At 42.5% G+C, this 22,621-nt stretch overlaps 1 protein-coding gene across 3 annotated transcripts in view; it reads left to right on the forward strand.

The window, feature by feature from the left end:
- Positions 1-13,302: 13,302 nt before the first annotated feature.
- LOC134347901 (uncharacterized) overlaps positions 13,303-22,621 on the forward strand; it is a 65,548-nt gene continuing 56,229 nt past the window's right edge. Inside the window, exon 1 of one of the 3 annotated variants that reach the window (XM_063050497.1) lies at positions 13,303-13,338. The gene's annotated coding sequence lies outside the window, so the exon portion shown is untranslated. Of the gene's footprint in view, positions 13,451-22,621 lie in introns of all 3 variants that reach the window. The other 2 variants (XM_063050494.1, XM_063050495.1) reach the window with 2 other exon arrangements.

The following is a 22,621-nucleotide window of genomic DNA, read 5'->3' on the forward strand; positions in this document are numbered from 1 at the left end:
AGACGAAGAAGAGGAGGAAGACCTGGAAGAGACTGGAAGTAAAGGAGACGACGGAGACATAAGAGAGGCCTTATTAACAGCTGAACTAAGAAAATTAAGAACAGAGCTTAGAGACGTGAAGATGTGCTATGATAAAGCTATGAAAAGACAGGATAAAATGGATAAGAAACTTCAGAAAGATGGAAAGAACAATGGAGCATATTAACGATAGAGTGGAAAAAACAGAAAATGATGCGATTGTCTGGAACACGGAAAGAAATCGACTCTTGGAGAAAGTGGACGTGTTGGAAAATTTTAGTAGACGTAATAACATTAAAATTGTTGGTCTTAAAGAAGGTATAGAGGGGGATAATCCAAAAGAATTTTTTCAAAAATGGATCCCGAAAACCTTGCAAATGAAAGAGGAAGACCGATCAATTGAAATTGAGCGGGTACATAGAGCTCTAAGACCAAAACCACAAGATGACCAATATCCACGATCAATTTTAATAAAATTCTTAAGATTCCAAGACAAAGAAAAGATTCTACAGGCGGCTGCCCAAGCTACCAAGAAGAGAAAAGGGCCACTGATGATAGAAGGGAAGAAAATTTTTTTCTACCCTGATATAAGTTATGAACTTTTGAAGAGAAGGAAGAAATTTAATCCAGTGAAAAAAGCCCTATGGGATCACGGTTATCGATTTATATTGCATTATCCTGCAACCTTGAAGACTTTTCTGGCTGGTGGAGAAAAAAGATTTTTTGACGATTACCGGAAAGCGGAGGAGTTTGTGCGAGATTCTTTGAAGATTCACCAGATACAAGAACAAACTTAGGGGAGCGAGATGGATTGAAGATGAAGACTGGATCAAGGATTAGACCTGTTGGATTTTTAGGCGGATGAATATATAAATATATTATTATTTATATGAGGGAGGGGAAGAAAAGTTAAAATTTGAGGAATATTAGTTGGGAATAATGATATTAATTTTTCTTATATATATACAATTTTTTTGTTATGGGGGAGTTGGAAGAAACACTGACCAATCGCTACGTTATTCATGTGTGCAACGTGGCAATAGCCACGACCCGCACAATGGAGGGGGGTAGTGTTGTGTACCTTTTCATTCACAACATTAGTGGGGGGGTATTTTGTTTTTTTTCTTTTTTTGTATCTTATTTTTTTTCTTTCTGCCTGGATGATTGGGAGGGAAACACATAGCAACATGGTGAAGTTCAAGAGATTCCCCAGGGAACTATGAGAGTTGAGAAGCTAAGTAATGTTTTAGATTTTAAGAGATAAATATGAAACATTTTTGAATATTTGGAGCCCTTATCTATAGCTCCGATGATAAAGATCTTGGTTCCTTGGGGAAAGTAACAAATATATATTAAATTTATTTTTAATCCCATGGAGCACGTGCAAACCTTCCAGTATTCAGGCAGTTCCCTTTTTTTTCTTCTTTTCTTTTTAGGTAAGAGTATATATCAGGGGGGGGGGGAGGGACGGTTAAGGGGAGGGTAGATACATTTTTTTCCCATGTATTTACTTTGAAACTCAGTAAAAATTATATTAAAAAAAACCTGCTGTAAGATAGAAATACCCATGAATCTGAATGGAGATTCCTATTCTGCAAATAAAATGTATTTTTTTAATTAAAAAAAAAAGAAGAGCAGAGAGGTGAAGAGGATTGCACTGTTGCAATCCTCTAGAGAGATTCTCTAGTCAGAGGAACAGAGACAAGATTCTGTGGGTGCGAGAAAGACCCTCCTAGTGCACGGGTCAGTGGTGTCTCAGACTGGGCTCATGGCATTCTCAACGGTGAGGGTGAGCAGCCAGAAGTCTAGGTGCTTACTGGTACCAATGGCATAGTTAGACAAGGTGAGGAGATCCTGAAGAGAGATTTTAGGGGCCTAAGTAGAAAGCTGAGAAACTGGACCTCCAGGGTAGTAATCTCTGGATTGCTGCCTGTGCTGCCTGCCAGTGAGGTTTAAAATATGATAATCTGGGAGGTGAATGCACGGCTGAGGAACTGGTGCAGGGGGCAGGGGTTCAGATTTATGGATCATTGGGATCTCTTCTGGGGAAGGTACCTCCTGTATTCTGGATAAGGTCAGGGTAAGGGTCTCCTTCACCAACTGAATATGATGCTATTGTTGAAATTGATTGACAGAAGATAAGTTGTATTTTTAATGTTTGGTTCAAACTGTAGCAAAATTCTCACTGCTACTGCGACTTCAGTTTAAGGTTAAATGGTCAAACATTAAGCTGAATTTGACATTTCTATGATTACACTGAACCGTCTCTGGTTGTTAAAGAAATTTGATTTAAATTGATTGGAAGTCAGTCAGACATGGATTTCGAAATAAAGAGAGTGTTATTCATGATATCATGGAGAGCGGAGCCTCTAACAGTCGGTATCAAACTCCAAATAATATAGAGAGCACAACTCCTTTTATGCATGTACAAATGGATTGCAAAAGTAAAGACTGTTCTGTTAACCTTGTGAATTAGAAAAGATAAGCTAGGTTCACATGCCGTTCTCTTCTGATAAGCTATACCCATAGCAACAGCCAAAAATTAAAAATTCAGTCCTGTGTACATCTTTGTATTAACAAACAGTTTGTCTCATATCCTTGAGTCTAATTCTTGCAAGAAAAGCAACTGCAAGTATTTATTCTAAGAGTCATCTTTGCTGAGAGCCAAGGCCATATCAATAACGAACTAAGCTGCAACTTGGTTTCCATACTCAAAATGCCAATTAACTCTTTTTCTATCAAAATCTTTAACTCACAATATTTTCCTCCACACTGGGACAGAAGATTTATTTGTTCTGTTTTCTCAAAGTGACCTTGATATAAAGTGGTCAGTTTCATTATCGATGCCCAGAATCTTCATAATTATTATTTCTGTTTTATTAACAAATTTATTGAATAGTGAGGTATGATGACATTACCAGAGAACATAAGAACATCAGAACATAAGAAATAAGAGCAGGAGTAGGCCATCTGGCCCATCGAGCCTGCTCTGCCATTCAATAAGATCATGGCTGATCTGACCATGGACTCATCTCCACCTACTTGCCTTTCACCATGTGGTAAACCATATGACTGCTCCTGTGGCTCCTCCCACAGACCCCTGAATAAAGGCGATTGTGCTATTGCTCCTCCTCTCTCAGTCCAGGGCAGATACTCAGCATGGTGGAGGTCACATTTTACTGCTAATAAAAGCCTTTCAGCATTTACTCTACTTCCAGTCTTTTGGAGTTATTGATGGTGCATCACCCCAGAACCCCTAATTCCCCTACTATGTAAAAATCTATCCTACTACTACGTTGACTCAGGCCTAGGGGGCCGGCTTCGGACACAATGATGGACTCTCCACTTCTCCCTCTCCCTCATCAGTGTGTTCAGTTCATCTACATTAGCTGCACCGCTGTCTTCTAGGAACGTGTTGACCATAGTCTTGGGAGGGTGCCCAGGGTTCACCCTCCCATGCATGGGCTCCCATATGATGACTAGGCTGGCAGGTAGCTCAGGGTGGCGTAGACAGTGCCCCGCTAGTTGCAGTCTTCTCGCCTCGATTTTAGTGGAGAGCACCGGTAGGTTGTCAGAGAGCTCAAGGTTCGTCATGTGCTGTTGCCAATTCACGTCAAGAGCCATCCGGAGCATTCGTGTATCGCAACCATCTAGAAACTTTTGCATCGTCTTGGTGAGTGTCCACGCCTCGCATCCATACATGAGAATGGACTCCATGACTGCTGTGAAAATCCTCCAACATTTTCTTAGATATATTTACTGAAGTGGCCTGTACTGCTTCATTGGGCAGAGAATTCCACAGATTCCCGACTCGTTGGGAAAAGCAGTTCCTTCTCATCTCCGCCCTAAATTTACTCCCCTGAACCTTGAGGCAATGTCCCCTAGTTCTAGTCTCACCTACCAGTGGAAACAACTTACAGGCCTCTATCTTATCTATCCCTTTCATAATTTTTTATGTTTTTATAAGATCTCTTCTCATCCTTCTGAATTTCAGCGAGTACAATCCCAGGCGATTCAATCTTGCCTCATAGTCTAAACCTCTCATCTCTGGAATCAACCTGGTGAACCTCCTCGGCACTGCTTCCAAAGCCAATATATCCTTCCTCAAATAAAGAGACCAGACCTGCAAACAGTACTCCAAATGCGGCCTCACCAGTCCCCTGTACAGTTGCAGCATAACCTCCCTACTCTTAAATTCAATCCCTCTAGCGATGAAGGCCAACATTCCATTTACCGTTTCAGTAGCCTACCGCTCCTGTAAACCAAGCCTTTGTGATTCATGCACAAGCACTACCAAGTCATTCTGCACAGCAATGTGCTGCAATCTTTTACCATTTAAATAATAAGCTGATCTTCCATTTTTCCTTCCAAACTGGGTGATCTCACTTTTACCAACTTTGTACTCCATCTGCCAGACCCTTGCCCACTCACTTAACATCTCTCTGTGCAATTTGCTTTTCCACTCAATTTAGTGTCATCAGCAAACTTGGATACAATACACTCGGTCCCCTCTTCCAGATCGTTAATGTATATCATGAACAGTTGTAAGCCCAAAACCAGCCCCTGCAGTACACTACTCACCAGTGATTGCCAACAAGAGAAATACCCATTTATTCCTACTCTCTGCTTTCTATTAGTTAATCAATCCTCTATCCATGCTAATACATCACTCCCAACTCTATGCATCCTTATCTTATGCATAAGTCTTTTATGCAGCCCCTTATCGAATGCCTTCTCGAAATCCAAGTAATGTCAACTGTTCTCCTCCATCCACTGCACTTGTTATGTAAGACCATAAGATATAGGAGCAGAAGTAGGTCTTTTGGCCCATCAAGTCTGATCCGCCATTCAATCTTGGGCTGATCCACTTCATTCAGTCATCCCCACTCCCCTGCTTTCACCCCATACCCTTTGATGCCCTGGCTAATCAAGAACCTACCTATCTCTGCCTTAAATTCACCAAATTACTTGTCCTCCACAGCTGCTCGTGGCAACAAATTCTGCAGATTTACCGCCCTCTGACTAAAGTAATTTCTAAGCATCTCAGTTCTAAAAGGACGTCCTTCAATCCTGAAGTTGTGCTCTCTTGTCCTAGAATCCCTTACCATAGGAAACAACTTTGCCATATTTAATCTGTTCAGGCCGTTTAACATTTGGAATGTTTCTATGAGAACCCTCCCTCATTCTCCTGAACTCCAAGGAATACAGCCCAAGAACTGCCAGATGTTCCTCATAAGGTAACCCTCTCATTCTGGAATCATTCCCATGAATATTCTCTGAACCCTCTCCAATGTCAGTATATCCTTTCTAAAATAAGGAGCCCAAAACTGCACACAATACTCCAAGTGTCGTCTCATGAGTGCCTTATAGAGGCTCAACATCACATCCCTGCTCTTATATTCTATACCTCTAGAAATGAATGCCAACATTGCATTCGAAGAACTCCAGAACTCAAAGAACTGCAGAAAGTTTGTCAAACAGAACCTGTCTTTGATGAATCCATGCTGTGTCTGTTATGGTCCAGTCCATGAAGTCCTCGTTCCGGTTCATGGTCCGGTCTGTGAATTCCTTGTTCCGGTTCATGGTCTGGTCCGTGGACTCCGCACTCCGGGTCTTCCAGCTGTCCCTTGTTTCAGTTGGGCTTAATCATAGGCACCTGATGCTCGTCTTGAGGCTGGGAATATAAGTGGCCCTGGGGTTGAATGTGGGTGCTGGGCTCAAGTAGGAGAGGTGTGGTGACGTGACGTGACGTGACGTGACGTGACGTGACGTGACGTGACGTGACGTGACGTGACGTGACGTGACGTGACGTGACGTGACGTGACGTGACGTGACGTGGCGTGACGTGACGTATCCAGTTATGGTTGATGGAAATGTGACTGCAGTAACAAATAAGGAAAAGGCAGGGTTGTTGGCAAACACTTTTGTTATGGTACATAGTTCTGATAATTTGTCTGAGAGGGGAAGAAGAGATAGATAGAGAACAAAAGCTGAAAATATGGAGGCTTTATGTAGAAAAACTAACCTTGATGGTGTGCAAGATGTCCCTTTCAGCATGGGAGAATTAAGGAAGGCACTAGATAAAACAGGAAAGACTGTGCAAGGTAAAGATGAAATATGTTATAGTATGATAAAACACTTGAGTGAAGGAAGTCTGGAGAAACTACTGCTTCTGTATAACAAAGTCTGGGATGAAGGGAGAATACCAGGGAGCTGGAAAGAGGCAATAGTTATTCCAGTAAGGAAATCTGGGAAAGATGCCAGCTGCCAGAAAACTACAGGCCAATTGCCTTGATGTCACATGTATGTAAACTTATGGAATGTATGATAAATGAGAGGTTAGTGTACTTCTTGGAAAGTAGAGGTATGGTGGCTATGTATCAAAGCGGGTTCAGGAAAGGAAGGAATACTGTGGATCCAGTGTTGTGTCTAGAGGATGAAATAAGAAAAGCTCAAGTAAGTAAAGAGACAGTGGTTGCAGTTTTTTTTTGATGTTGAGAAAGCTTATGATATGGAAAGAGGGGCTCCTAATCAAGCGAATGTGAATTGGGGTTGGGGATTGATGTTCATTTGGGTTAAGGACTTTTTAAACGGGAGAACTATTCAGGTGAAAATAGGATCACAGCTATCAAGCCAGTATGTTGTAGAAAACGGATGCCTCAGGGGAGTGTAGTGAGTCCAACTTTATTCTCCATTTTGATAAATGATATATTCATAAATATTCCAATGGAAGTGGGGAGGTCATTGTTTGCAGATGATGGGGCTTTGTGGAAAAGAGGGAGAAATGTTCAACATATAGTTATGAAAATGCAAGATGGAATTAATCAAGTTGAAGAGTGGGGGACAAAGTGGGGTGTTAAATTTTCAGTGGAGAAGACAAAAGCCATCTTCTTTACAAGGAAAAAGTTTAGGGGACTTAATTTGAATCTGTATGGAAGTAACGTGGAGAAAGTTGAAAGTTTTTGGTTTTTGGGAGTGCACTTCGATTTGAGATTAACATGGAGAGAACATGTTAGATATGTAGTTAGTAAATGTAAAAATGTGATAAATGTCATGAGGTGTCTTGCTGGATTGGAATGGGGTGCTGATTTTGCATCACTGAAGTATATTTATGTAGCATTAATAAGATCAAGATTAGACTATGGAAGTATTCTATATGGGTCAGCAGCAAAATCTGTGCTGGCAGAACTGGATATTGTACAAGCTCGGGCTCTAAGAGTGTGCTTGGGAGCGGTTAGAACTTCCCCAGTGTGTGCACTCCAAGTTGAAGCAAATGAAATGCCATTGGGGCTGCGGCGTAAACAGCTGGAGGCCAATTACTGGATTAACTTAAGGGGGCATGGTGATAGCCATCCTACAGAAAGGGTGTTGCAGACATGCTGGGAGAAGGGGAGGACACAAAAAGAAAATTTTGGCTGGACTGGAGAGAAAAAGCAAAAGATATGGGTGTATATGATAAAGAGTTTTGTCCAAGTGTTGTATGGCCTGTCAGACCTTTCTGGGTATTAGAAAATCCCTCTGTAGATTCAGAATTGCTTAAGATGAAGCACAGTAATAAGATGGCTGATATACTCAGTGAATATCATAGTTATAGGGAATGTGTGTATAAAGGCATACAGATTTTTATGGATGGATCAAAGGATCCAGAAACAGGTGCAACAGGGTCTGCAATTGTTGTACCAAGTTATCGAGTGGAAATTAGCAAGAGAACACTTGATTGCTTGAGTGTATATGCAGTTGAAATGTTTGCCATATTGTTAGCACTAGAATGGAGTGAGCAGGTTGATTGTAATAATATTGTGATATGTAGCGATTCTGTATCGGCCTTTGCAAGCATTAAGGCGGGTACAGCTAGAGGTCACAAGGATCTGCTTTATGAAATCCTGTTTACAAATTCAAGACTGGCTAGACAAGGCAAAAATATCGCATTCGTGTGGGTTCCAGCACATTCGGGTATTATGGGAAATGAGACCACAGATAGGCTGGCAAAAGCAGCAGTCAAGAAAGGATCTATAGAGGTCAATGTTAAACTATCAAAATCAGAGGGGAAGAGCATAGTGTGGAGAAGGATAAATCAACAGTGGCAGCAGCATTGGGATAGAGCAATAAAGGGAAGACATTTACATTCAATTCAGAACAGATTAGATATGGGAAGAAGTAGGGGAGTAAAATGGAAAGTGCAAGTAATTATAAGTAGACTGAGAATTGGGTACAGCAACCTTAATGGCACTCTGGCCACATAAATAAGCATCCAACAGGTTTTTGCGATCTATGTCAGGAGACTGAATCAGTAGAGCATATCCCTATTTCATGCCGGAAATTTGCACAGGAAAGGCAACAAACGTTAAACAATTACGCAAAATAGGACTGGTAGAGAACAGTGTCAAAGGTTTATTGGAATGTGGGGAGAGTGACCAGAGGAGGAAATGGTTGTTTAGTTTTTTAAGAGTGACAGGACTGGAAAGACGGCTTTAAAGTGAATGGACAATGAAGAACAATAAATCCTGAAGATGGCAGTAATGCAACAGTGTGGATGCCAACTGCCGTAAAAACTCAAAGAAGAAGAAGTGTGGGTGCTGGTTTGTCTTGTCAGTATCCTGTCCTTGCCTCTGTGCGGTAAGTCAGGCTGTCTTTGCTGTTACCCTGTGGTTGGATCTGTTCCTTCCTGTCCTTGCCTCTGTTGGGTAAGCCGGGCTGTCTTTGCTGTTATCCTGAGGCTGGACTGTTCCCTTCCCTTTCCCTTCCTTCTGGAGCCTTGCCTGCAACCTTGTCAAGTTTAACCACTGGAGTGAGACCGGAGCCTTGCTGTGTCAAGATAGATAGATAGATAGACATACTCTATTGATCCTGCGGGAAATTAGATTTTGTTACAGTTGCACCAACCAAGAACAGAGTACAAACGTAACAATAGAAAAAACACAAACAATCAAATAATAATATGTAAACCATGCCAGACGGAAATAAGTCCAGGACCAGCCCATTGGCCCAGAGTGTCCGACCCTCGAAGGGAGGAGCTGCAAAGTTTGATGGCCACAGGCAGGAATGACTTCCCATGACACTCAGTGCTGCATCCTGGTGGAATGAGTCTCTGGCAGATAAGGAACTGTATTGTTGAGTTGGAACTTTCACTGTGTCCATGCTTTTGCTAGGTAGGTCTGGCCATTTGCCGCTACCTAGTGTTGGGAACCTATTTGTGTCCATGCCTATATTAGGTAGGTCTGGCTGTTTGCCGCTACCTTGTGTTGAGAACCATCTCTGTCTCCCAAGACCAAGGCTCTGTGTTCTGTGTTCCTGTCTCCCAAGATCAAGTCAAGGCTTCGGGGTTTCGTCCTGCCCTTGTGCCTTGCTCAGCCCAAGAGTACCTCATCTAGTCCAAGCCACGCCCAAGTACCTCGTCTAGTCCAAGCCACGGCTTTGTGTTCTCGTTCTGTGCAGGAGTTCCACATCCAGTCCTGTGGCCACATCATATCCTTGCCTAATTCCGGGGTCCAAGCCCAAGTCAAGACCTAGGTTCTGGGGTCCCTGTCCAGTCTCTGGCTCGGAGTCCTTGTCCAGGTTCCAAGTTCCTTATTCCCACTTTCCTAGTCTAGTCCTAGCCCAGGACCTGTATCCTAGTCTCGCCCAGGGCCTGTGTCTTGTTCAATGTTATTTCTTCCCCACTTCCCTTGCTTTCTTGACACACCTAGTCCTGTTCCTAGTACTTCAGTGTCTGTGTTTTGAATTTGGGTCTGCCATCAATGCCGCCCACCTTATGACAGAACAGTCCTGCCAAATATGGACCCAGTGACACAGACACTGCTGTTTTACTCTTGCTATCCTAAGTTCCCTCCTGTTGAATGCCCCCACCCCCCACCCGCCCATGTCGTCCTTTGTCCTGGAGAGCCTGTTCGGTTGCCAGGAGGCTCCCATAGAGGCGGGGGGCGGGGGGGGGGGGATACTGTCATGGTCCAGTCCGTGAAGTCCACGTTCTGGTTCACAGTCCAGTCCGTGAACTTCGGACTCTGGGTCTTCTGGCTGTCCCTTGTTTCAGTTGGGCTTAATCATGGGCACCTGATGCTCGTCTTGGGGCTGGGAATATAAGTGGCCTTGGGTTCGAGTGTGGTTGCTGGTTTGTCTTGTCAGTATCCCGTCCTCACCTCCATGGGGGTGAGACAGGCCATCTTTGCTGTTACCCTGAGGCTGGACTGTTCCCTTCCCCTTCCTTCTGGAGCCTTGCCTGCAACCTTGTCAAGTTCAACCACCAGAGCGAGATTGGAGCCTTGCTGCGTCAAGTTAATGAACTGTCTATCATTGAGTTGGAACTGTCTCTGTGTCCACGCCTTCACTAGGTAGGTCCGGCCGTTTGCCGCTACCTAGTGTTGGGAACCATCTTGTCATGTTCAGCATTCTGTGTATGATTCCCAACCCTACGTCCTGTTCCCAAGAAGGGGTCCCGGCTCTGTGTTCCATGTCCCCATCTCTCAAGTCAAGTCCAGTCCAGTCCCCATCTTCACCCCCCCCTCCCCAATCTACACAGGGAGCAAGAATCTCAGACCAGTTGAACAAGCTCAAGGGCTGGGGCCTGGTAGAGTTATCTAATTTGACTGTGGAAAGTGGCTAAACTGGAATGGGGCTAGATTGCTGGGTTGTTTCAGGACTAACACTGATCTGCATTTCTCTACTCTATTATTCCTCTCCATATTAGCATGGCCAAACAAAAAGGGAAGCTTCAACAGGTAGGTGCAAAATCTTCTGGGAGTTAATTGTAATTCTTCTTAACTGTTTCTTTTGTGAACAGGTGTGGGACTCGTAAGAGTGGTCAGTTCATCCCTTTCTTCTCCATCAGGTTAAAATTATTAAAAAGAACTATCACTGGCCAGTTAAACAATACCTTGATAGGGATTCATTTCTATTATGTGTGCTGTAACATATATAAAATGCTGGAGGAACTCAGCAGGTCAGGCAGCATCTATGGAGAGGGAAAAATGGTCACCATTTCAGGCTGAGACTCTTCATCAGCTCTGACCTGCTGATTCCTCCAGCATTTTCTGTGTGTTACTCTGGATTTCCAGCTTCTGTGCTTATGGGCTGAGTTGTATTTACCATCAGAAGTAATTTCCTCATTGACTTGTATTAGCAGTTTTACTCTGCCTCAACAGAAAAAAAATGCTTATGTGGTTGGGGATGGAGCAGGTGTGCATTCTATAATTTCCTCTGTTCCAGAAAAAAATAACTATGATTTAGAAGATGCTTATTACTTAAGATCATGGGAGTGTGATTTTGAAATGTTCATATACTGAAAATACAATTGTTAATGGCAATGAAATAAAACATTAATAACAGATCAGAAATATGAAGAGGAGTAAAGCATAAGACTTCTCAAGCTTATTCTACCTTTGAATAAGATCATGGTTGATCTTCCACTTTCACACCCTGTTTCTTTATTTCTTCATGAACCTTAATTCTAATGATTGGCAGAGAAATTCTGGAACTTCTGAAATTTAGATGTTGTCATTGATAATGGTAATATGCAGAGGTGAAGCAAAAGGTGCGGGACCAACCCCTATCCAGATGACTCAGCTTACAGTTAGACTGGAACTTCAGAGTTGTATTGTGTGAAGCACTACTGTCTGGGTTATGTGCCAAAGTAAACCTTGTGGGAAATGTGTTTCCTGTGGATTTCTGAAGTTCCAAAGAATCACTGCAGAAATTTCAAAGACACATGGAACATAAATGAGCTCAAATCAAAGTGTGTCCTCTTTATTGAAGGATTGCTGATAAACAGCCTCTCTGAAACTTACAATAAACATTGCTGTCAGAGTAAGTCACATGATACAATCTTCAAGATTTTATCTCCGTGAAAGGAGCAATTGTTCTTCACAATATATTTCATAATGTTACATGTTTTACACACTTAACTGAGCCATTAGTTTGACTAATGACTTCCTGTGACTTCTTCAACGGTGTTGGTGCCACCATGAAAAGGTTCTATATGTCCCAAAAGTCACTGGAATATTATTTTATTCCAGTCTCCATTTTGTTGCAACATCATGCCTTATTAGCAACATTGAGGTTCACCTGAGATTCACTTCAGAAACATCTTCCAATGTACAGTAATATACCCAAAATGCTGGAGGCACTCAGCAGTTCTGGAAAATCTAATCTTGTGGAGTAGGAGGAAAAATATTGGCATTGACAGAAAATTGAATAGTTGACAGAGGCAGAGAGCGGGCCATTATTTCTCATTGTTAAGTTGGGGGGGGACGGAGAGAAGGGGAGATAGATGGAGAAGGGATGGGGGACAGTTAGAGAATGGATGAGAAGGCGGTTGGGGGACAGATGGAGAGGGGTATCGGGGAGACGTATGGAGAAAGGTATGGGGGATGGGGAGGGGGACGGATGGAGAGGGGTATCGGGGGAGAAGGATGGAGAAGGGGACCGGGGATGCAGAAGGGGATCGAATGAGATGGATGGAGAAGTGAATCGGGGATACGGATGTAAAAGAGGATCAGTGGGAGATGGAGAAGGGGATAACAGGAATGCAGATGGGGAAGGGAACTGGGATGGATGGAGACGGGTTCATGGGATTGGTTGTACTGGGGAAGAAAAACGGACGAATGAAAATTACAGCAACACACATCAAAGTTGCTGGTGAACGCAGCAGGCCAGGCAGCATCTCCAGGAAGATGTTCGCGAATGAAAATTGCGGTTGATGAGGGTGATATGATCAGCGTGGATGGGTATGAGGATCGCGTGGTGACAAGTGTGCAGAGATGCGGGTCGGTCAGGATGAGAAGGGGTAAACGATGGAGATTGTGATTGGAAATGGACCTAGATGAGGATCGGGTTTGTTGAGGAGTGAATGTGGATGAGAGTCTGGCTGGATGGTGGAAGTTTGGGATCTTGCATCCGTGAGCAGTTCTGTCTCCGCATTCATATCGAGGAACAGATGCTCCAACGGATTCAGGGCTGGGATGACCTCCCGGCAGCCGCACCGCCCGCTCTTTGACAAGGATCAACATTGCCAGCGCGACTCACACATAGAACCGAACAGGCTTCTGCTCCTGTTCCCTTTCTCGTCCGGACAGCATCTCGCACCCAGATAAAAGTTCCGGCACTGATACCAATAAATATTCGTTTTTTTTAATCTATTCGTAATTAAATTCAGCCAAAAGAATCAAGCACAATTCCAGAGGCTTTTTTTATAGGTAAAATCAAAACGTGAAGCTAGAATGGCATTCAATAGGATTTTCATAGTGATATCAGTGGAATGTATCCGCTGTCGGACGTATTAAATCACGGGACCTCAGAGATCACCTATCCTCTCCTCACCCCTTTCAGGTTGGTGCATCGTCACGGATCTGCGTTAGGGCAGGGACAGTTCCTCAGCTCCGTGCGGCGGGGGAGGTAGTAGTTTGACGAGAGCAGAGGAAGGTGCAACAACGCAGAGTGAGTGAGTCCCCGCGACAAGGCTGTGTTTGTGTGTGGGTGAGGGACGGGTGTGAGTCGTCGTGTCCAAAGTCGGGAAGAGAGCCCCCTTGTCAAGAGTGGGCGGGGGAGTTGTGAGTCCCCGTGCTAAGAGTAGGGGGGAGGATGAAGATACCCCGTGTGAATAGTGGTGACGTACGGGTGATGAGTTCCTGTGTCAAAAGTAGGGTGAGAAGTTCCTTGTCAGGGGTGGAGTTGCTGAGCAGTCGCTGTGCTAAGACCATAAAACATAGGGGCAAATTAGGTTAATCAACCCATCAAGTCTCTACCATTCCAACATGAATGATTTATTATACCTCTCAATCCCATTTTTCTGTTTCCCTTAACCTTTGACGCCCTGACTAATTCAGAACCTATTAATCTCTGCTTTAGATATACCCAATGATTTGGCCTCCATTACCATGTGCCAATGAATTCTACAGATTCACCACCCTCTGGCTGAAGAAATTCCTTCTAATTTCTGTTCTAAATGGTCCTCCCTCTATTCTGTGGCTGTACTCTCTGATCCTAGACTCACCCGCTACGGGAAATATCCTCGCCACATTCACTCTATCTAGGCTTTTCAATAGACTTCAGTGAGATACCCGTCATTCTTCTAAACTCCAGTGGGTACAATTCAAGAGCCATTAAATATTAGAACATAAGAAATAGGAGCAGGAGTCGGCCATGTGGCCTGTCAAGCCTGCCCTGCCATTCAGTAAGATCATGGCTGATCTGACCATGGACTCCTTTCCACCTATCTGCCTTTTACCCATAACCCTTAATTCCCATACTATGCAAAAACCTATCCAACCTTGTCTTAAGTATATTTACGGAGGTAGCTTCCACTGCTTCACTGGGGTGATTCACCATTCTGGGAAAAGCAGTTCCTCCTCATTTCCGTCCTGAATTTACTCCCCTGAATCTTGAGGCTATGTCCCCTAGTTCTAGTCCCCTTTACCAGTGGAAACAGTGTTCCTCCCTCTATCTTATCTATCCTTTTCTTAATTTCATATTTCTATAAGATTTCCACTCATTCTTCTGAATTCCAGCAAATGCAGTCCTGCGTGACTCAATCTCTCCTCATAGTATAACCCCCCTCATCTCTGGAATCAACATGGTGAATTTCCTGTGCACTGCCTCCAAAGCCAGTTTATTTTTCCTCAAGTAAAGCATGCAGTACTCCAACTGCGGCCTCACCAGTACCCTGTACAGTTGCAGCGTAACCTTCCTACACTTAAATTCAATTCCTCTGGCAATTAAAGCCAACATTCCATTTGACGCCTTGATAGCTTACTATCAAGCTTACAACCAACCTATTGCGATTCATACACAAGCACTCCCAAGTCCTCTGTGCAGCAGTATTATCTAACCTAAAATCCAAAGCACTGTAAACATTCTGCCTAATATTATGGAACTCTTTTAAAAGTAATGCAACTTGCGTAACAAAAAGTAATTACTTGGATGCAAGCAGGTGGCAAAACCATTATAGAAAATACTCAATTCAGTTTCTAATTTTTGTTATTTTAATTTAAAACAAAATAAGATGGAAAGGGAACCTTTAATATTTTAAGGGAGAGTACGGTGGGTTATTTTGACATGGCTGTTTCTAGGGTGTGCCAGGTGTGAAATGTCAATTAATTTAATTTTCATAACAATCTAATGTGGTTTCGTGCAGTAAAAAATAATATGGGCCAAATGGATAGCACTTGAAAATGAACTTTGGAGGTGCAGGACCACGACATACATGATCAGTCCATTTGTCTGGAGGAGAAATATAATTTTAAAACAAGTAATATTAAGCACCACTTCAACATTATCAGTCTGGTAATTGATCTCCAGTACTTGTATCGCAAACATAATTAGATAAGTAATGTTTCTCTTGAAGCAGATGCTGCAGCGCCCCAAACTGAAGACCCCGTGATCTGGTCTTAAATAAAACTAAAAGTGAATCAAGGGAACTGGGGTTATACAGTACGGCAGTGCTGATGTAAAAATCAGCCACTCACTGAATGAGGAAGCAGACACCAGGAGGGTGTGACATGGAACACTCTTGCTTCAGTTTCTAAAGTTAACATGCCAGTATGGTTGTACTTGGTTTGGGCTCGTAATTTATATCCCATTGTATGGAGCTATTTGCCAAAGCCTGGAAATTGTGCCAAGGTAGACTTGCCTACCATATATGAAACCTCAGTTTTGCTTAGAGGAGTCTGTCTCAGCAGGTCTGAGCCTTTGGACTCTGGGCTTGGAACTAATTTGGGGTAGATTCTTCTAAATCTGCAGCTACATATAGCTCCCACCCCGAAAGCCACACTGAGCTGGGAGACTATATCTGGGACAATCCAAACACAGTGTGGTCAAAGATCGAGTAACCTACTGCAGGCTCGTTAGGAGAAGGCCAACTCAATGCACTATATATGCTTCAATGAATGAAAATCTGTGTGATGCAGAAAATATTCATGTTTTTAATCTACTAAGATTATTGCTCCACAAAGAGGAATAACTACAATGGAAGCGCACACATAACAGAAATGATAGAGGAGACTGATGATGATATAAAGAGATTGTACCTATCAGGAGCAATTGATAGTTTGACAAAGATGGATGTATATTCTCTAGAAAGATAAGCCTACTGGTGACCATGCAGAAATTATGAACATTGTGAATGTGTATGATGATGACTGAGATTCTACTTATAGTGCAACACACACAAAGCAATGGAGGAACTCAGCTCCTCATATGCTAATCTTTCCCTCTTGGAATTATTCTCGTGAACGTCCTGTGAACCCCCTTCAATGCCAGCACATCCTTTCTTAGATGAGGGGGCCCAAAACTGCTGACAATAGTCCGATTGTGGTCTAACCAGTGCCTTATAAAGCTTCAGCATTACACCTTTGCTGTTATATTCTAGTCCTCTCAAAATGAATGCTGACATTGTATTAGCCCTCCTTATCACCAACTCAACTTGTAAATGAATCCTGCTTGGACTCTCAATTCTCTTTGCACCTTCCATTTCTGAAATTGCTCCCAATTTAGAAAATGGTGTACAGCTTTATTCCTTCTACCAAAGTTCCTGACCATACACTTCCCTACACTAAATTCCATCTGTCACTTCTTTGCCCATCCTCCAAATTGTCTTCAGTCCTTCTGCAGTCTCCCTGTTTCCTCAACACTACCTATCCCTCCAATTATCTTTGTATTGTCCACAAACCTGGCAACAAAGCCATCAATTCTGTCATTCAGAGCATTGACATATAACATGAAAAGAAGCGGTCCCAAGACTGATCCCTGTGGAAGACCAGCAGCCAACTAGAAAAGGCTCCCTTTATTTCCACTCAACACCTCTTGGAACAACCTGGCCAGAAGCATAGATCATCAGTTGTGCAGCTGAGATGTTGTGTGATTCCCCAGTCTTTACAGTATCCATTGTTCTCAGCCATTTGCTGATCATACGTGGAGGTGTTTAGGATCTTGGATGGAAGCCAAGATGCATCATCTGTTGCAACTGTTTCAGCTCTTTCCTCAGCCATCTGCTGTAGGAATGTTGATTGGGGATAAATGTAAGGGCAGGAAATAGCTTCTGGAGATTCTGGGATTTAGATGTTTCAAAAGGGACTGGGAGGTAAAAGAAACATACATCAAAGTTGCTGGTGAAAGCAGCAGGCCAAGCAGCATCTATAGGAAGAGGCGCAGTCGACGTTTCAGGCCGAGACCCTTCGTCAGGACTAACTGAAGGAAGAGTGAGTAAGGGATTTGAAAGCTGGAGGGGGAGATGCAAAATGATAGGAGAAGACAGGAGGGGGAGGGATAGAGCCGAGAGCTGGACAGGTGATAGGCAAAAGGGGATACGAGAGGATCATGGGACAGGAGGTCCGGGAAGAAAGACGGGGGTGGGGTGACCCAGAGGATGGGCAAGAGGTATATTCAGAGGGACAGAGGGAGAAAAAGGAGAGTGAGAGAAAGAATGTGTGCATAAAAATGAGTAACAGATGGGGTACGAGGGGGAGGTGGGGCCTAGCGGAAGTTAGAGAAGTCAATGTTCATGCCATCAGGTTGGAGGCTACCCAGACGGAATATAAGGTGTTGTTCCTCCAACCTGAGTGTGGCTTCATCTTTACAGTAGAGGAGGCCGTGGATAGACATGTCAGAATGGGAATGGGATGTGGAATTAAAATGTGTGGCCACTGGGAGATCCTGCTTTCTCTGGCGGACGTAGATGTTCAGCAAAAGAAATGGGGTAGTGGCTCAAACCTCTACATTAGGGCTGAACTTGGAACCTTCCGATTCAGCAGCATTCTTAAGCCGGAACTGATCAAAATAAGCGTCTCTGGTAAGTGTGCTAACAGGTTTGGGACTGAACTTAACAGTGGCAACACCTACCACTTAGGCAAATGTTACCTTGACTTCCCTTTTGTAGGAACCAGACATTTGCCCAGGACTTCTCTTTTTTATTTCAGTTTTTTAGTATGTCAACACTCGTAGTAAAGGGAAATTAAATAGTATTATGAAATATAATAGATTTTTCAAAACACTTTTAGTCTTGATTAAGGGTCTTGACCTGAAAACTTTGACTATACTCTTTTCCATAGATGCTACCTGGCCTGCTGAGTTCCTCCAGAATTTTGTGTGTGTTGCTTGGATTTCCAGCATCTGTACATTTTCTCTTGTTTGTCAATAAATTGTATTGTTTTTAATTCTGATAGAACTTTTTTATTGGAGTTGTTTTGTGAATGCTTTATATCCTGTGAACTTGGTTATTCAGTCAAGTAGAAGTTGAAAATACTGTAATGAGGACAAGATAGTCAGCCAGGTGGACAAGCTAAGTCAGTAGTTTATTTATTTCTAAAGCTACGAATAGGCACTGGGTGGAGCTGGGGGTTGAAACTGGAGTCAAAGGAAGCATCCATTTTTTGCTGGATATGAAAAGAAAAAAAATTGAATCTGGTTAGATGTCAAAAATAATCTCAAATAGAAAATATAAATAGACTTTAAACTAAAAAAAGCAGGAAAAAATTAAAATAAATAGGTATAATCATAAAATACAATTGAAATCGGAGAGAAGCAGCTGCTCTGTTGTGACATAACTCTTCAAGGTAACATGCAGCCAATGAGCAATTTGCATTTCTGTTATATTGTGCCTAACTCTTAAAGTCTGAATTACTTCATACTTTTTAAAATTCTTTTGGAGTGCAGGCACTATTTTACCTTGGGAAGCTTCCACAAGCAATGAGGTAAACATATAATTTGTTTGTCTATAATTATATTGGTAATAAATTAAAAGTTTTTGCTCCCTTGGTGTTCACATTGTGCTGTGCGTTCTTTTACACTGGTGAGACTAGATAGTCACCTCAAGCAGGGCTTCCTGGTGGCCAAACATTTTAATTCCAAATCCCGTTCCTGTTCCGACGTGTTGATCCATGGCCTCCTCTTGTGCCAAGGAGAAGCCATCCTCAGAGTGGAGGAGCAACACCTTATATTCCATCTTGGTACCCTCCAACCTGATGTCATGAATATCGATTTCTCCTTACAGTGAACAAATCCACCCCCCCCACCTTTCCTTTATTCCCCACTCTGACCTTTCACTTCTTCTCAACTGCCAATTACTTCCTCCTGGGTCCCCTCCTCCTTCCCTTTTTCCTATTGCCCACTGTCCTCTCCTGTCAGATTCTTTCTTCTCCAGCCCTGAGCTTTCCCACCCACCTGGCGTCGTCCATCACCTGCTAGCCTCTTCCCTCTTCCTCCACCATTTAACCTGACATTGTTCCCCTTCCTTCTCAGTCCTGAGAAGGGTGTCAGCCTGAAACGTTGACTGTTTATCCAGCATTTTGAGTGTGTTGCTTCGGGCTCATTTAATATTGTATCTAACATCTGCAGTTCTAAAGTGATTATCTCAGTTGTCTTTTTAGGCAGCCTCCCCAGGATTAAGGATAACTTGCTTTATTCTAACTGATTCCCGATGAGTCTGACTGGTTCCCATAGATTCTGTCACTGAACAGACGGGTGTGGGCAGTTCTGGAGGTGGTGCATTCTTTCTGTTTTTGTCACTCTTTGTTGAACCAGTTTTGAAAGATCTATATTTTATAATTGCATATAATTTCCCTTAATATTCAGTGGTGTTGACTTGCTAATATTACTGAAATGTTCCCAGTAATTGGACTCAATTCTCAACTCCTCCTCCATTTTGAGCGGCCAAGGTCTAGGGATTAACTCAAATTGCTGGTGATGTGATGCTTTCTCAGAGATAGTATCCTCGTATCATGTCCTCTGTCCCCTTGGTAATTGCTTGCCATGATGAAGCTGAAAGCAGGATGTTCAAGAACTTGGCATCAGATGTGGGCTGGCTTTGTGTAATTGGGGCCTCAGTGCTGTGGGTGTTAGCTCGAGAGAGAATGCTCCTGTTGTATGGTATGTTCTGGCAGTGGATTTGGAGGACTTTACAGGGACTGTGTTAGTGGCATTTCTCCAATGCTTTTACACTGCTCTGTGTGATCCACATGTTAGTCAGATCAGTGTTATGTTGATGTTAGTCTATTGTGTTTGACACTCTAGAATTTGGTTTCAACCTACAAACATCAGAGTCAGAAGCAAGAACAGTGTGATAGAATCATATCTAAAGTTAAATTGAAATCTTACTTACACAGTAGAATTTCCAATCCTCAAAGTTATTGTAGCAAAGATTCAAATCTAAACAGCAGCAAAGCTTTCTGTCCATTCCAGGTATTTAACCTCTTACCTTTGTGAACTTCCCATCCACACAAAAATTTCAAGAAATCCCCCTTCGCTCTGCTAGTTTATTTAATTTTCAAAGCGTCGAAGTACAAGACTAAACTTTAAAATACTGAAGTGATCGGGTTGCAGGACTGTAAAGCATGTGATGGAAAAGTTCTTGGGACATTTTGGGTCTTTTCATGACTTTGCTGGGGTGTGTGCAATTGACGACAGGCTTAAGGCTGATTTATACTTGTGCGTACTAGCTTACGCTGTAGCCTACGTAAGTGGGCTATGCCGTTGTGAGCATTTATATTTGTGCGTTGGTGTGTCTGCGTCACTCTGCAATTCATCACCAAAACCCTAGTTGGCGGTGGGGTTTCTATGCTACTGTGTTGAGTCTCTTCGTCTTGAAACTCAACACGAAGAAACTCAATCTTCAAACAATGGCGACTGAAACTGAAAGAGGATGAATTTTCTGTGCTTGTCTGGCCACTGAGAGACTAGGAAATGCATTTCAAATATTTTCAGATGTGGGCAGGTAGATTTGATGATTTGGTTCATTGTCTCCAACCATTTATTTCGCATCAGTGTACGCACAGTATACTCAGGACTGGCAATCACTATTCGAGTTTTAGCTTCAGGTGGAAGTCAACAGGCTGTAGCAGCTAGCTACAAACTGGCGTCAAGCACAGGGTCCTCCATAATTTCGGAGGTCTATAAAGCTCTATGGAAGGCATTGCAGCCAGAGTTCCTTCCCTGCCCTTCAGTTGCCCAATGGGAAGCTATTGCAGCATACGAGGAAATGCGATGCTACCAAGCGGACCAATCACAGTTGTTGTGGTCTGTGTCGCCACGACGCGTAGTTACATTTTTGGGGAGGTGGGCATCAGGCTACAGCATAGGGTACGCGGCTACACCGTACCTACGGCGTTGATTTGACGTACAAGTGGCCTTTAGTGTTAGTGGTGTTACATAACCGGCAACAATGAATATCAATTGAGTCAGGTTATATAAAAACAACCAAACATTTATTAAACACGAATAAACAATAAAACACAAACGAAAACCTTAACCGGAGTTAACCGCTATGCGGCCATTCAACAAATCATCACTCGCTACTGGTTCTTAAAGCGATAAATGCGAAAACAGTTCTTAAAGCGGTAAAGCCAAACACAGTTCTTAAAATAGTAAATTCGAAAGTCAAACAGATTTATACATTCAATTGGGAGAGACTTCTCTGGAGAAGGATTTCTTCCTAGACGCGACTTTCCTGTTGGTTCTGTCCAAAGGATTCACGATGAAGGAAATAAACAGCTTAAAACAACTGACCTTAATTTCTAGAGAGCACCTTGCATGAACTTCCTTGCTCTTTTGGCAAGAGTTATCTTCGATGCAGCTCGCTACTTCTTCAACGAAGACTCAATAAGGTCGATCCTTTATTAAGTTGCCTAACATTCCTGACTTCTCTTAATCCTTCATATCCTGATTTTTTTTCAATCTTTAAGATAATGTTTTTTTTTAGGCATTGTAAGTGTTGTTACTTCTATTTACTCATGTTATTTTTCCTGTATAATATAACAATAAAAAGATTTGAAAAGAAAGAAGTCTTCACTCTCCAATGTTACTGAAAAGATACATTAACAAACCCAGCAGCGATTGTCAAACTGCTGGCTGAGACTTCTGTATCTTACATTAGAACATAAAACTCCGTTTAAAATCAAAACTGCGTCATACTACAAATACACAGTGGAGCGGAGTATCTCATTGACGTTCTAACTGGAAACTAACTGCGTCATCAGAGGTCTTCCCTTTTATACCTGTGGTGAGCATGTCATCACGTGACCTCGCATTGGGAAAATTACATCAGGTGACCTCCAAAAGACCATTACATCATTCTCACAAGAAAGTCACAAGATCTCCTTGTGGTATGTAACACCTCCCTCCAAGAAAAAATTTTGGTCTCAAGGAACAAAATTTTAACAATTAACAATTTACACAAAAAATACAAGGTATAAAATTTACAACATACACAATATATACAGTCTTATCTTTCAACACTTTACAAACTAATATACAGTAGGATTGTTACAAATGTTAAAATACCACTCCATAAGAACAAGTTACATTGTACGTTTAGCATCTAGATAGACAATCAGCAATCACATTATCTTTACCCTTAATATGAGTGATCAAAATATTGTACTCCTGTAACATTAAACTGTGATATTAAATTGGAGCTTGATTTCCTTAACCCTTTTTCTTAACAGTCACAGTGGCATGGCCAAATTCACTTTTAGTTAAGTTAGCTTTTGAAAGTCTCTCAAATAGTTTCTCCACTGCAGTAATATGTACTTTCCACCTCTTATTTCTGGTAACTAAATCATCAATATAGGTATCTGTATCTTTTAATCCATGAATCACACTATTAATCATCCTTTGAAAAGTA

Source organism: Mobula hypostoma, chromosome 6, assembly GCF_963921235.1.
Source record: "Mobula hypostoma chromosome 6, sMobHyp1.1, whole genome shotgun sequence".
NCBI classification, from domain to species: Eukaryota; Metazoa; Chordata; class Chondrichthyes; order Myliobatiformes; family Myliobatidae; genus Mobula; species Mobula hypostoma.